This window comes from Pogoniulus pusillus, unplaced genomic scaffold (genome assembly GCF_015220805.1).
Source record: "Pogoniulus pusillus isolate bPogPus1 unplaced genomic scaffold, bPogPus1.pri scaffold_50_arrow_ctg1, whole genome shotgun sequence".
NCBI lineage: Eukaryota > Metazoa > Chordata > Aves > Piciformes > Lybiidae > Pogoniulus > Pogoniulus pusillus.
The window spans coordinates 325,441-339,980 of NW_026974708.1; positions in this window are offsets into that span (position 1 = coordinate 325,441).

Sequence of the window (14,540 nt, forward strand, 5' to 3'; positions counted from 1 at the left end):
CTCCATCCTGGAACCATGCCAGGTGAGACTGGAAGGGACTTTGAGCAACCTGCTCTGGTTGTAGATGTCCCTGATCATTGCAAGCAGGTTTGTCTCCATGAGCTTTAAAGGTCTCTTCCAAGCCAAATCAATGTATGATTATGTGACCCTTTGGGATTCTTCAGGACAAACAAGGAGGGGAATCCTGGTTTGAGCTGGAGCAGGACCAGCTCTGTTCAGGGATCTGACTTCTCAGCTCAGGCTGTGCTCTGTGCTGGTGCTTCCTGAAGCTCAGGACAGGTTTGCACAGACAGAGGCTGCTCCTGGCAGTGAGAATGCTGATATGCAGAGTTACTGCCAAGGCTTGGTGTGCAGACCAAGGCCTCTTGTCTTGGGTTCAAATGCAGGTTCCCAGAGACTCTAATAAATTTAATAGACCCAATGACAATTTATAGAATTTATAGAGTGCCCTCCCCTTTTCCCCCTCCTTTTTCCCAAAAGACAGGGAGAGAGAGAGAGAGATAAGCACACCCTAATAAATCAATCTCACTCGATTTGGAAGTTAAAAAGGAAAAGTTTAACAATAACTTAGAAAAGGTATTGGAGGTAGGGAAGTTTACAAAGGATAAGGAAGGGAAAACAGCAAAATACAAAAAGGGATGGATACAACCTGAGCAGTGTGATGGTGTCTCTGCCTCATGGCTGCCACGTGGTGTGCTGGTATGCAGTGTGTGTGTGTGTGTCGAGAGGGAGCGAAGGAAAGAGAGGAAGAGACAGGAAGCTCCTGTCTCTTTTATACCACAGGAAGTGGGGGGAGTGGGCTAACCATCACCTGGAGTGTTCCCACCCCTGGGGAGGGGCCAAGACCCCTAGGGTCAGGTTCAGGGTTACACACCACCCCCCCCCGCGAAGTGTTAACCCTATACATTCCACCCCTTGGTTAGACCACTTCCACCTTCCTACGAACAGTCTTCTTCTCCAAAGATGGGAAAATGTGTCCATGGGTTAAGAGTTCTTGAAGTCCTTCTTGGTCCCTGGCTGTATCCCAAGGCGATGTGTTCCTCTGGTCCGGTGCAGGTTGGTGAGGTGTGAGCAGGACAGGAGCGGAAGAAAAGTCAGTGAAACAGGAACAGTTCTTGTTGGAACTCAGGGAAGAGTCTTTTCCCTCTGTGAAGAAAACATCAGGAACAGTCTCTTGGTGTCTGGCATCAGGGGAACAGGTGTAGATGAGATGGCTGTAGACATCCTCTGGAGGGAAATCAGGAACAGTCTCTCACTGCAGGGCATCAGTGACGAATCAGATGCAGGGTTCTGGTTGGACACTGTGGTGTGATGTGATGTGATGTGATGTGATGTGATGCTGTAGGACTCTGGATAGCTGCTGGTGTGATGTAGGTTCTGTTGGACGCTGTGTAGTGGTGAGGGCATAACTACAAAAACAACTTGTAACCCCTTATGAACTATAATACAAGTATTACACAACTATGATACAACTATGATACAACTATGATACAACTATAATACAAGATAACCTGAAATATCTGGAACACATGGAAACAACTCTGAGATTTCAAACCTTTTCAGCTAAAGAGAGATTTCTCTGGGGGACACACTCAATAGTACCAGTTTCCATCATCACCCAGTATGTGTGACCAGGACCCTCTGCAGATACCACCCCTTTGATAGGTTTTCCCCCACCAGAGGCAGGAGCAACCCACACAGTCTTTCCCAGTAGATTCCTTTCACAGACCACAGGAACTCCATCTCCCTCAACTGTGGGCAGTAGGGCAGACTGAGCAGGACCAGCTTCTGCAAGGTGCTTCTCCCAGTTTCTGAGAATTCCACCTCCCATAGTCTTCAGGGTGGTTTTCAGCAGGCCATTGTGTCGCTCAATCTTTCCTGCAGCCTGTGGGTAGTATGGGATGTGGTAAACCCATTCTATCCCATGCTCTTTTGCCCAGTCGCTTACAAGGTGGTTCTTGAAATGGGTCCCATTGTCTGACTCAATTCTCTCTGGGGTACCGTGTCTCCACAGGATGTGGCTCTGCAGGCCCAGAATGGTGTTACGGGCAGTAGCATGAGGTACTGGGTAGGTTTCCAGCCACCCCGTGCTTCCCTCCACCATGGTTAACACATACTGCTTGCCACTGCGAGACTGAGGCAGAGTGATGTAATCCATCTGCCAGGCCTCCCCATACCTGTACTTTGACCACCGTCCCCCGTACCACGAAGGCTTCATGCGCTTAGCTTGCTTTATGGTGGCACAGATGTCACATTCATGGATAACCTGAGTTATGGCCTCCATGGATATGTCCACGGATCTGTCTCGGGCCCATTGGTATGTGGCATCTCTTCCTTGGTGACCAGAAGAGTCATGTGCCCACCGAGCTAAGAACAGTTCACCTTTGTGATTCCAGTCCAGGTCAATCTGGCAGATGTGGGCAGCCAGGTCAGCTTGGTGGTTATGCTGCTGTTCTTCAGTGGCTCTGCTCTTTGGAATGTGAGCACTGATGTGTCGGATTTTAACTGGTAGCTTGTCCAGGCATGCAGAAATGTCTTGCCAGAGGTCAGCAGCCCAAATAGGCTTCCCTTTTCTCTGCCAATCATTTCTCTTCCACTCCTTCAGCCATCCTCATAAGGCATTTGCTACCATCCATGAGTCGGTGTAGATGTAGAGCATTGGCCACTGCTCTCGTTCTGCAATGTCCAGGGCCAGCTGGATGGCTTTCACCTCAGCATACTGGCTGGATTCACCTTCTCCGTCCCTTGCCTCTGCAACCCTGCGTGTGGGGTTCCAGATGGCAGCCTTCCATCTCCACTTGCTGCCTACCAGGCGGCAGGATCCACCTGTGAGCAGAGCATATGCCTTTTCCTCCTCAGGAAGGTCACTGTATGGGGGGGCTTCCTCGGCACGGGTCACTGCCTTCTCTTCTGCTGGCTTTCCAAAGTCAGTGCCCTCTGGCCAGTTGGTGATGACCTCCACAATGCCTGGGCGCTCGAGAGTCCCCATCCTAGCCCTCTGAGTTATCAGAGCCATCCACTTACTCCAAGTGGCATCTGTGGCATGGTGCAGAGTCGAACCCTTCCCTTTAAACATCCAAGTCAGGACTGGAAGCCTTGGAGCTAAAAGGAGTGGTGACTCCGTCCCAATCACCTCAGAAGCAGCTCTGACTCCCTCATAGGCAGCTAGGATTTCTTTCTCTGTGGGGGTATAGTTGGCCTCTGAGCCTTTGTACGCCTTGCTCCAGAACCCGAGTGGGCGGCCTCATGTCTCATCAGGAGCTTTCTGCCATAGGCTCCAGCTAGGACCATTCTCACTGGCTGCTGTGTAGAGAATGTTCTTAATCTCTGGGCCGGTTCGAACTGGTCCCAAGGCCATGGCATGGACCACCTCTTGTTTGATCTGGTCAAATGCCACCTGCTGCTCAGGTCCCCACCCAAAGTTATTCCTCTTTCTTGTAACGTCAAAGAGGGGTTTCACAATTTGACTGTACCCGGGAATGTGCATCTTCCAAAAGCCCACAAACCCCAGGAAGGATTGTGTCTCCTTCCGGTCAGTGGTTCCACCATAGTGGCCACTTTATTCACCACATCCATAGGGATGTGGCATCGGCCATCCTGCCAGCGAACTCCCAGGAACTGGATCTCTCTGGCAGGCCCTTTCACTTTGCTTCTCTTAATGGCAAAACCAGCATCCAACAGGATATTAATGATCTTCTCACCCTTCTCGAAGACTTCCTCTGCTGTCTCACCCCATACAATGATGTCATCGATGTACTGCAGATGTTCTGGAGCTCCACCCTTCTCCAGTGCAGTCTGGATGATGCTATGGCAGATTGTAGGGCTGTGCTTCCACCCTTGAGGCAGTCTGTTCCAGTGGTACTGGACTCCTCTCCAGGTGAAGGCAAACTGAAGCCTACATTCCTCTGCAATGGGGATGGAGAAGAAAGCATTAGCAATGTCAGTTGTGGCATACCATTTGGCCTCCTTCATTTCCAGTTCATACTGCAGCTCCAACATATCAGGCACAGCTGCGCAGATTGGAGGAGTCACTTCGTTCAGGCCTCGGAAGTCCACAGTCAGTCTCCATGCCCCTTTCTCCTTCTACACCAGCCATATCAGGCTGTTGAAGGGCGAGTGGCTCTTGCTGATGACAAGCTGCTGCTCCAGGCAGCGAATCAGCTGCTGTATGGGTAGCAGGGAGTCTCTGTTGGTGCGGTATTGCCTGCGATGAACTACATGAGAAGCAATAGGTAACTTGACATCTTCCACCTTGTGTGTACCAACCACGGAAGGGTCATCTGACAGGCCAGGCATGATAGACAGCTGCTCTTTGTCTGCAGTCTCTACAGCTGCTATGCCAAATGCCCACTTGTTCCCCTTGGGATCTTTAAAGTACCCTTCCCGGAGAAAGTCGATCCCCAGGATGCAAGGTGCATCAGGGCCAGGCACTATGGTGTGCTTCTCCCACACATTCCCGGTGAGGCTTATCTCAGCCTGCAGCACAGTCAACTCCTGAGACCCCCCTGTGACTCCTGCAATTGTAATAGTTTCTGTCCCCCTGTGGCTGGAGGGGATCAGAGTGCATTGGGCACCGGTGTCTACCAACGCTCTGTACTTCTCGGCTTCAGAAGTGCCAGGCCATTTCACAAACACGTCCCAATATACTCTGTTATGCCTGGCCTCCGCCTGGCTGGAGACAGGGCACCTCTAATGCTGAGCAGTGTGACCTCATGAGGCACATGGACCTGAGTTACTGGCTTCACCACCCCTTGGGCGAGAGGGCTGCCTGCGGGACACTGGGGCAACCCCTCTTCTGGAGGAGTTATTCCCTCTGTTTGTCCCCTGCAGTTCCCTTACTCTGGCCCATAGAGCTGAGGTGGACTGGCCATGCCATCTGTCCATGTTTTCCCCATGTTCACACAGTGTTCTCCAAAGTGAACCCCTGTGTGTACCCTGTCTGTTCTGGGCTGGTCTCCTGCGGGGAGGAGGAGGAGGAGCACGGCGGCGTGTGTTCCTTACAGCTGAGACTTGCACCCATTCTGAAGGTGAAGAGCAGTCGTCCTCTGCCTTCTACAGTTCAGAGAAAGAGGCTTTTAGCTCGTTCACTTCTTGGGTGAGGGTCTCTACAGTGGCAATTAAGGTTTTCCTCGACAAACTGTCTTCAAACTGTCTCAGGTCATTCACAAACTCCCTGATTGTGGGAAGGTTGTTGGGGTCTCTGCCCAGCAGCAGTGCTCCCAGTGTAGGGGCATATGTGGAAGGGGCAGACTGGGTCAGTTTCTTTAAGAGGGCTGGCTTCATGTGGACATCATCAGGGTCCGAGGGCATCTGGCCGGGTCCATAGATTATCTCCTGTACAGCCATTTGCCTCAGGTATGAGATCCCCTGTTCCATATCTGTCCATTTAAGAGGATGGAAAATCATGTCATCCTTAGTCGGATGTCTGTACCTCACGGCGATGAGAAGCCTGGCCCAAAGTGAGTGGGTACCATCGAGCCTCCCCAGCTCTTTATCTACACCCCCATCCCTCGACAAGGATCCCAGCTGCTTTGCCTCCCTCTGATCTAGGTCCACGGTTTCTGCTCCTGCATCCCAACATTTCAAAAGCCAGGCTAAAAGGGACTGTCCGTTTGCCCTTGCATACTCCTGCCTTGTGTGCCTGATTTCCTTTCTGGGCGTGGAGCTGATAAAGATAACTCCATTATCAGGTCCATTTCCAGCTGGTTGCTGTTGCTGGGGGGTGCTGGTTCCCGAAGAGGTCCCTTGCCCTGGATCTGTGTCTGTGGGAAGGTTTGGGTTTGATCTAACTTGCCGCGTGGTGATGGGGGCGAGGTGAAGGGGCTGGGCTGTGGGGGCAGGGTCCGGGGGGCTGCCCTGGGTGGGACCGGGGACGGAGTTCAGGGCAGAGCTGCGCTAGGGGCGGTGCCTGTGCTCGGGGCTGCCTGACCCGTCGGACCAGTCTGACCTGTCACCCACCCCCTGCAGCTGCAGCCAGGGCAGTGAGAGCCACCCATCCCCTTAAGCATCCTAATGGCAGCGCCCACCCGAGGTCTCCACGTGTTCCAGCTCAGAGCTACATTGTAAATTCCCAAACCCACATTTACACACAGTGAAATAACAGTTTCCCAGTGCCATTTCTCCCCCAAAATATCTGGAGCTTCTGTGTCCCAACACATATACTCAGATTGATTCCATATTGCAGAAACATTTCTAAACACAGTGAGATTACTAACAGAATTCAGGAAATAGGCATAGACTCGGACAGGCAAATGCTTAGAATATTCCCAGAGCATAACAATGACAATCCAGAAGACATGGGAACTTATAAACTTTAACAGCCAGCCCCAAAACAGCCATGCAAAAGCGTGAATGATTAAGACTCTCAGAATATCCATTTTTTAACTTCCAAATCTTCTCTGAAAGAATTCTTTCTACCTAGCCCCATGTTGGGCGCCAAATAAATTGTCTTGGGTTCAAATGCAGGCTCCCAGAGACTCTAATAAATTTAATAGACCCAATGACAATTTATAGAATTTATAGAGTGCCCTCCCCTCTTCCCCCTCCTTTCCCAAAGATAGGGAGAGAGAGAGAGAGATAAGCACACCCAAATAAATCAATCTCACTTGATTTGGAAGTTAAAAAGGAAAAGTTTAACAATAACTTAGAAAAGGTATTGGAGGTAGGGAAGTTTACAAAGGATAAGGAAGGGAAAACAGTAAAATACAAAAAGGGATGGATACAACCCGAGCAATGTGATGGTGTCTCTGCCTCGTGGCTGCCACGTGGTGTGCTGGTATGCAGTGTGCGTGTGTGTGTCGAGAGGGAGCGAAAGAAAGAGAGGAAGAGACAGGAAGCTCCTGTCTCTTTTATACCACAGGAAGTGGGGGGAGTGGGCTAACCATCACCTGGAGTGTGGCCCACCCCTGGGGAGGGGCCAAGACCCCTAGGGTCAGGTTCAGGGTTATGCCCCCCCCGGAGTGTTAACCCTATACACCTCTGCTCAATGCTGTGTCCCACTTTGGGACACAGAGCAGCAGGCTGCACTTGCAGGGAGGAGCAGACAGGGCAGGTGTCCCTAAAGTGACCAATAAGGGATTCTACTCCATCTTCATCATGCTCAGTGTAAAGCTGAGCCATCACTAAGGCCAAGCCTCTTCTTCTGTGGCCAACATCCAAGGAGGACTCTGCTCTGCCTTGCATCCTTATCCATGAGTTACTGAATGCAGTTCCAGAGTCCAGCTCTATTTGAGTGTCCCAGGTTTGGGCTTCCATTACCCCAGGAAGAAAAATTCACAACACAGACCCCCCCTTTTTGAAAGTCAGGGAAAGATGAAATTTTATTTTCTTATAGTATAAGTGTAACAATGTAAAGAGAGATAGTAACTAGAGGAGGAAGGAAGAAAAAAAACCAATACAATAACCTTAAGGGAGATGGGGGAGGGGTCAAGCGGCGGCGAAGCAGCAGAAGCAGCAGTAGCCAAAACAGCAGCCAGGGAAGACAGGTGAAGCTGCAGCAGCAGAAGCCAGTGGGAGAAAAGGGAAAAACAAGCTGTGCTTCTAGACATTAAGCTCTTGATGCTCCAATGAAATTATATTAATTTATCTATTGTTGCCATTTATGTGGCCTATCCCTGGAGTGTTCATCTCTCCCCTATGTCTGAGCTAGAGAATCAGCTCAAACGGCCACAGTCCACCCCTTTAATATAATTCATCATTGCAGCATCAAGTCATTCTATGTAACTAGGGATAACAGCAGTATCGTAGATGGTCGTTGTCCAGGCTTCAAGCATCTTCCTTCAATTTTTGGTCATTCATCTTCTTATTTCCTTCTGTGTCAGGCATTGGCTAGCTCAATGGTTTTTTCTATAACAGTCAGATGTTTTCTTCAATGAGTGGAACAGAGCAGGACTCTTGGCACTCTCAGGGCTCATGCTCATGGATAGCGGGCTCTTCATGGCTTTTGGGCACCACAATCATCTGCAAAAGAACTCATAATAACATCTCTACATTCTTTCTGCCAATGTCAGATTCTTTTGTTGCACACATTGTATTTCACCATTTTTCTGCATAACCCAATATGTATGACCAGGTCCTTCAGCAGAAACCACCCCTCGGACAGGTGTAGCCTCCCCCAAAGGGGAGAATATCCAAACAGACTTGCCCAACAAATTCTTTTCATGAATGACAGGAACCTGTCACCTTCTACCTTTTGTAAGACCTCTGAATGAGCTGGGCCAGCTCAGTTGGTGGAACCTCTACTATTTACTACCCACGTGGCTTGGGCTAGATGTTTCTCCCAGTTCTTTAAGGTTCCTCCCCCCATTGCCTTTAAAGTTGTTTTCAGCAAGCCATTGTAGCGTTCAATTTTGCCTGAGGCAGGTGCATAATAGGGGATGTGATAGATCCACTTAATGCCGTGCTCTTTGGCCCAAGATTTTATGAGATTGTTTTTAAAGTGGGTACCATAATCTGATTCAGTTCTCTCTGGAGTTCCATGTCGCCACAGTATTTGTCTTTCCAAACCCAAAATGGTGTTACGTGCAGTCACATTGGAAACTGGATAGGTTTCCAGCCATCTGGTGCTTGCTTCCACCATGGTCAGCACATACTGAGGAGGCAAGTGACCTCATGAACTGGGGGATGGGGTCGGGGAGCGGTGTGTTCCCCTGGAAATTCATGAAGAATTAGTTCAGGACCTGCTGAGCCACCTGGACACCCACAAGTCCATGGGACCAGATGGGATCCATCCCAGGGTGCTGAGAGAGCTGGCAGCTGAGCTGGCCAAGCTGCTCTCCATCATTTTCCAGCAGTCCTGGCTCACTGGAGAGGTCCCAGGAGACTGGAAACTGCCAACGTGGTTCCCATCCACAAGAAGGGTGGGATGGAGGAACCTGGGAACTACAGACCTGTCAGCCTGACCTCAGTGCCAGGGAAACTGATGGAGCAGGTTATCTTGGGGGTGATAAGAGCGCACCTGAGGGATGGCAAAGGACTCAGGTCCAGCCAGCATGGGTTTAGGAAGGGCAGATCCTGCCTCTCCAACCTGATCTCCTTCTATGATCAGGTGACCCTCTTGGTGGATATGGGGAGGCCTGTGGATGTGGTCTGTTTGGACTTCGGCAAGGCCTTTGACACTGTCCCCCACAGCAAACTGCTGGCTAAGCTGTCAGCCCATGGCTTGGATGGCAACATTCTGTGCTGGGTTAGGAACTGGCTGGAGGGCCGGACCCAGAGAGTGGTGGTGAATGGTGCCACATCCAGCTGGCGGCCAGTCACTAGTGGTGTCCCTCAGGGATAAGTGCTGGGCCCCATCCTCTTTAACATCTTCACAGATGATCTGGATGAGGGCATGGAGTCAGTCATCAGCAAGTTTGCAGATGACACTAAGCTGGGGGCAGATGTGACTGGATTGGAGGGCAGAAGGGCTCTGCAGCGGGACCTTGACCACCTGGACAGATGGGCAGAGTCCAATGGGATGGGGTTCAATAGCTCCAAGTGCAGGGTGCTGCACTTTGGTCACAACAACCCCATGCAGAGATACAGGCTGGGGTCGGAGTGGCTGGAGAGAAGCCAGACAGAGAGATCTGGGGGTGCTGATTGATACCGGCCTGAACATGAGCCAGCAATGTGCCCAGGTGGCCAAGAGAGCCAATGGCATCCTGGCCTGCATCAGGAATGGTGTGGTCAGCAGGAGCAGGGAGGTCATTCTGCCCCTGTACTCTGCACTGGTTAGACCACACCTTGAGTACTTGTTGCGGAGGGCAGGAATACGTGGCCGAGTCGAGAATTTATCAAAAATAGATATTTTTTTATTTTTCAAAAAACCCACCCCCACAACTATATATACAAAGATTAATTTAGTTTAATAAACAGGTTCAGTTGCATGAGAATTAATCTACATGGATACCATCAATAATCTGACTATATTAGAAGTCAGAAGTTGGAAAAGGACTCAGCTATTAATTAATAGCGGTTTCTTACTAAATTAAGCTAAGCCAAATAACTCACTCAGGCTGACTCGTGCGGTCTGTCCCTCTCTTCCTTTCCAGCGGCTGCAGGAGTCGTTAAGGGTTGTTAAGGGTCATTAGGCACACAAAGGTGTCGACAGGAAAGCGAATTCCTGAAGGTCTCTGCAGTCCAGACGAGGGGAGTGTGTGAGCTCAGGCAAAGACATACGTCCAGGCACGGGCAAAATCCAAAGCAGGAACCCCAAAGGCAGGAAGCCCCCCAATATTTATAACCTTCGCTAGACAAAGGGCAGAGTTACCACAGCTTAGGCGCGAAAGCGCACGGCCAATCCCAGCCTGGCTTCAGCGCGGGAACTCACGGGGCAGTTGCCCCCCCCTTCACAGGGCAGTCCTTCCCCCTTTCACGGCTGCAGGGCAGGCGAGGGGGGGGGAACCAGGCGGCTTTTCCCCTTTCCCCCCGAAGTCCGGGCAGGAGAGGAATTTAGGGGTACAGGACTCCAGTACTGTGTTCAGTTCTGGGCCCCCCAGTTTAGGAGGGACATCGAGATGCTTGAGCGTGTCCAGAGAAGGGCAACGAGGCTGGGGAGAGACCTCGAGCACAAGCCCTATGAGGAGAGGCTGAGGGAGCTGGGATTGTTTAGCCTGGAGAAGAGGAGGCTCAGGGGTGACCTTATTGCTGTCTACAACTACCTGAGGGGTGGTTGTGGCCAGGAGGATGTTGCTCTCTTCTCTCAGGTGGCTAGCACCAGAATGAGAGGACACAGCCTCAGGCTGCGCCAGGGGAAATTTAGGCTCGAGGCGAGGAGAAAGTTCTTCACTGAGAGAGTCATTGGACACTGGAATGGGCTGCCCGGGGAGGTGGTGGAGTCGCCGTCCCTGGAGCTGTTCAAGGCAGGATTGGACATGGCACTTGGTGCCATGGCCTGGCCTTGAGCTCTGTGGTAAAGGGTTGGACTGGATGATCTGTGAGGTCTCTTCCAACCCTGATGATACTGTGATACTGTGATATTGCTTTCCAGTCCGAGAACGAGGTAGAGAGATGTAATCAATCTACCAGGGTTCAACGTATTTGTACTTTGCCCATCACTCACCATACCACAAGGGCTTCAGATGCTTGGCTTGTTTAATAGCAGCACAAATATCACAGTCATGTATAACTTGTGTTATAGCATCCATGGAGATGTTGATTGCTCTATCCCGAGCCCATTGGTAGGTAGCATCTCTGCCTTGATGTCCTGAGGAATCATGGGCCCACCGGACTAAGAACAGTTCACCTCAGTGTTCCCAATCTAAATTCAAATCACAATTCACATCGGTTTGAAGCACCTTGGGAGCCAAATCTGCCTGATGGTTGTGCTGATGTTCCTCAGTAGCTTTACTCTTGGGCATGTGAGCGTCTATGTGTCGTACTCTTACAGGGATTTTCTCTAGACGGGTAGCAATGTCCTGCCATAAGTCAGCAGCCCAAATTGGCTTTCCTTTCCGTTGCCAATTATTTGTTTTCCAGTCCTTTAGCCAACCCTATAAGGCTTTAGCCACCATCCATGAATCAGTATAGAGGTAAATCATGGGCCAGTCCTCATGCTCAGCCACATCAAGAGCAAGTTAGATAGCTTTCACCTCTGCAAACTGGCTCGACTCACCTTCTCCAGCTTTTGCTTCAGCCACTGCTCGCACAGGGCTCTAAACTGCAGCTGTTCGTTATCATTTGTTTCCAACAAGGCGACAGGAACCATCAGTAAATAGAGCATAGTTCCTTTCTTCTTCAGACAAATCACAGTAAGGAGGAGCTTCCTCAGCCCCCCCAATTTATTCACTCCTCTGGAGGATTTATACAGTTTGTGCCTTCCGGCCAGTTGGTGATCATCTCCACTATGCCAGGTCATTCAAAACTCCCCACGTGTGCTCGCTGTGTGATGAGAGCCATCCACTTAGACCAGGTAACGTTGGTTGCGTGATGTGGCAATGACCCCTTTCCCTTAAACATCCAGTTCAAAACTGGTAATCTGGGAGCCAAAAGAAGCTGAGAGTCTGTTCCTATTACTTCTGAAGCAGCTTTCACACCTTCATAAGCAGCAAGGATCTCTTTCTCCGTTGGTGTATAGTTTACTTCTGACCCTCTCTATCCTCTACTCCAGAAACCAAGTGGTTGGCCACGTGTCTCTCGTGGGGCTCTCTGCCATAGGCACCAGGTTGGACCATTATCACTCGCAGCCGTATACAGAATGTTCTTAATGTCTGGACCAGTTCGAACAGGTCCCAAACCCATTGCATGAACTACTTCCTGTTTTATCTGATCAAAGGCTGCTTGTTGTTCAGGTCTGTGATGGTTTGGGCTCTTACCCCCCCACACACACTTTTGAATTTGCCCCAGCTAACTCAGACGGACCCTGGGAATATAGATGAAGCAATTTATTTACAGCTAGCAGAATTTACAAGCAGCTATTTACAATATATACAGTTATATACAATTATATACAGAAATATACAAAGGATAAACAATACAAAAGCACAACTCCCCTCCCAGAAACCTGAGTTCCCAGGAGGGGCTCTCAAACCACCCCAACACCTCCCCCCGGCCCTCTCAACCTTACCCCAGTTCTCAGGAAGAAGAGACGTGCAGCCAAGAGGTTAGGGAGCAAGGTTAGTGGGAGCAAGGTTAATGAGATGTGTCTCGGTCTAAGGCAAAAGCAAGAGTGAGTGACAAAATGGAGAAAGAGTCTTTCTTCTTCCCAGTGCTCTCAGCGAGACTGTGAGAGAAGTTGACATCAATTGTTTTCATTTCACTGCCCATTATCTAGTTCTTTCACCAAAACATTCCAGCTTGCTTCTAACCAGCACAATCCACCCCTTGTCTATTTCGCTCAGAGTATCGCTGAGAATTATCCAATCTAATCTAAACCAATATTTACACTAAAACAATATATACAATTTCAGTTCACACTTCAATCAGATGTAGGTGATTCAAAAGCTCAGAACAGGGACTCCCAGGTGACGTTGGGTTCGTGCTCACGTACTGTAGATTCTATCGTAGATTCTGTCAGTGTTGGACGCCGATGTTACCTAGAACAGAAAACTCCTAACAACTTGAATTTAAACTCTCTCAGCTAAGGTTAAATTTCTCTGTGGAATACACTGGATTTCACCATTCTCCTGCATTACCCAATATGTATGACCAGGACCTTCAGCAGAAACCACCCCTCGGACAGGTTTCCCTTCGCCTGAAGGAGAAAATACCCAAACAGTTTTCCCTAACAGATTCTTTTCACGTACAACAGGAACTTTATCACCGTCTACTGTTTGGACCAAATCTGATTGTGCAGGTCCTGCTCTGTTTACTGAACCTCTACTATTTACCGACCAGGTAGCTTGTGCTAAATGTTTGTCCCAGTTTTTCAGAGTTCCACCCCCCATGGCTTTTAGGGTGGTTTTCAGCAAACCATTGTAACGTTCAATCTTCCCTGAAGCTGGTGCATAGTAGGGTATATGATAGATCCATTCAATACCATGCTCTTTGGCCCAGTTTTTCACAAGATTGTTCTTGAAATGAGTGCCATTGTGTGATGGTTTGGGGGTTACCCCGCCCCTCCCACACTTTGTATTTGCCCCAGCTAACTCAGACGGCCTCTGGGAATATAGATGAAGCAATTTATTTACAGCTAGCAGAATTTACAAGCAGCTATTTACAATATATACAGTTATATACAATTATATACAGAAATATACAAAGGATAAACAATACAAAAGCACAACTCCCTTCCCAGAAACCTGAGTCCCCAGGAGGGGCTCTCAAACCACCCCAACACCTCCCCCCAGCCCTCTCAACCTTACCCCAGTTCTCAGGAAGAAAAGAGGTGCAGCCAAGAGGTTAGGGAGCAAGGTTAGTAGGAGCAGGGTTAATGAGATGTGACCAGGTCTAAGGCAAAAGCAAGAGTGAGAGACAAAATGGAGAAAGTTTTCTTCTTCTTCCCAGAGTTCTCAGCGAGACTATGAGAGAAGTTGACACAATTGTTTTTCATTTCACTGCCCGTTATCTAGTTCTGTTACCAAAACATTCCAGCTTGCTTCAAACTAGCACAATCCACCCCTGTCTACTTCGCTCAGAGTATCGCTGAGAATTATCCAATCTAATCTAAATCAATATTTACACTAAAACAATATATACAAGTTCAGTTCACACTTCAATCAGATGTAGGTGATTCAAAAGCTCAGAACAGGGACTCCCAGGTGATGTTGGGTTCGTGCTCACGTACTGTAGATTCTATCGTAGATTCTCTCAGTGTTGGGCGCCGATGTTACCTAGAACAGAAAACTCCTAACAACTTGAATTTAAACTCTCTCAGCTAAGGTTAAATTTCTCTGTGGAATACACTGGATTTCACCATTCTCCTGCATTACCCAGTATGTATGACCAGGACCTTCAGCAGAAACCACCCCTCGGACAGGTTTCCCTTCGCCCGAAGGAGATAATACCCAAACAGTTTTCCCTAACAGATTCTTTTCACGTACAACAGGAACTTTATCACCGTCTACTGTTTGGACCAAATCTGATTGTGCAGGTCCTGCTCTGTTTGCTGAACCTCTACTATT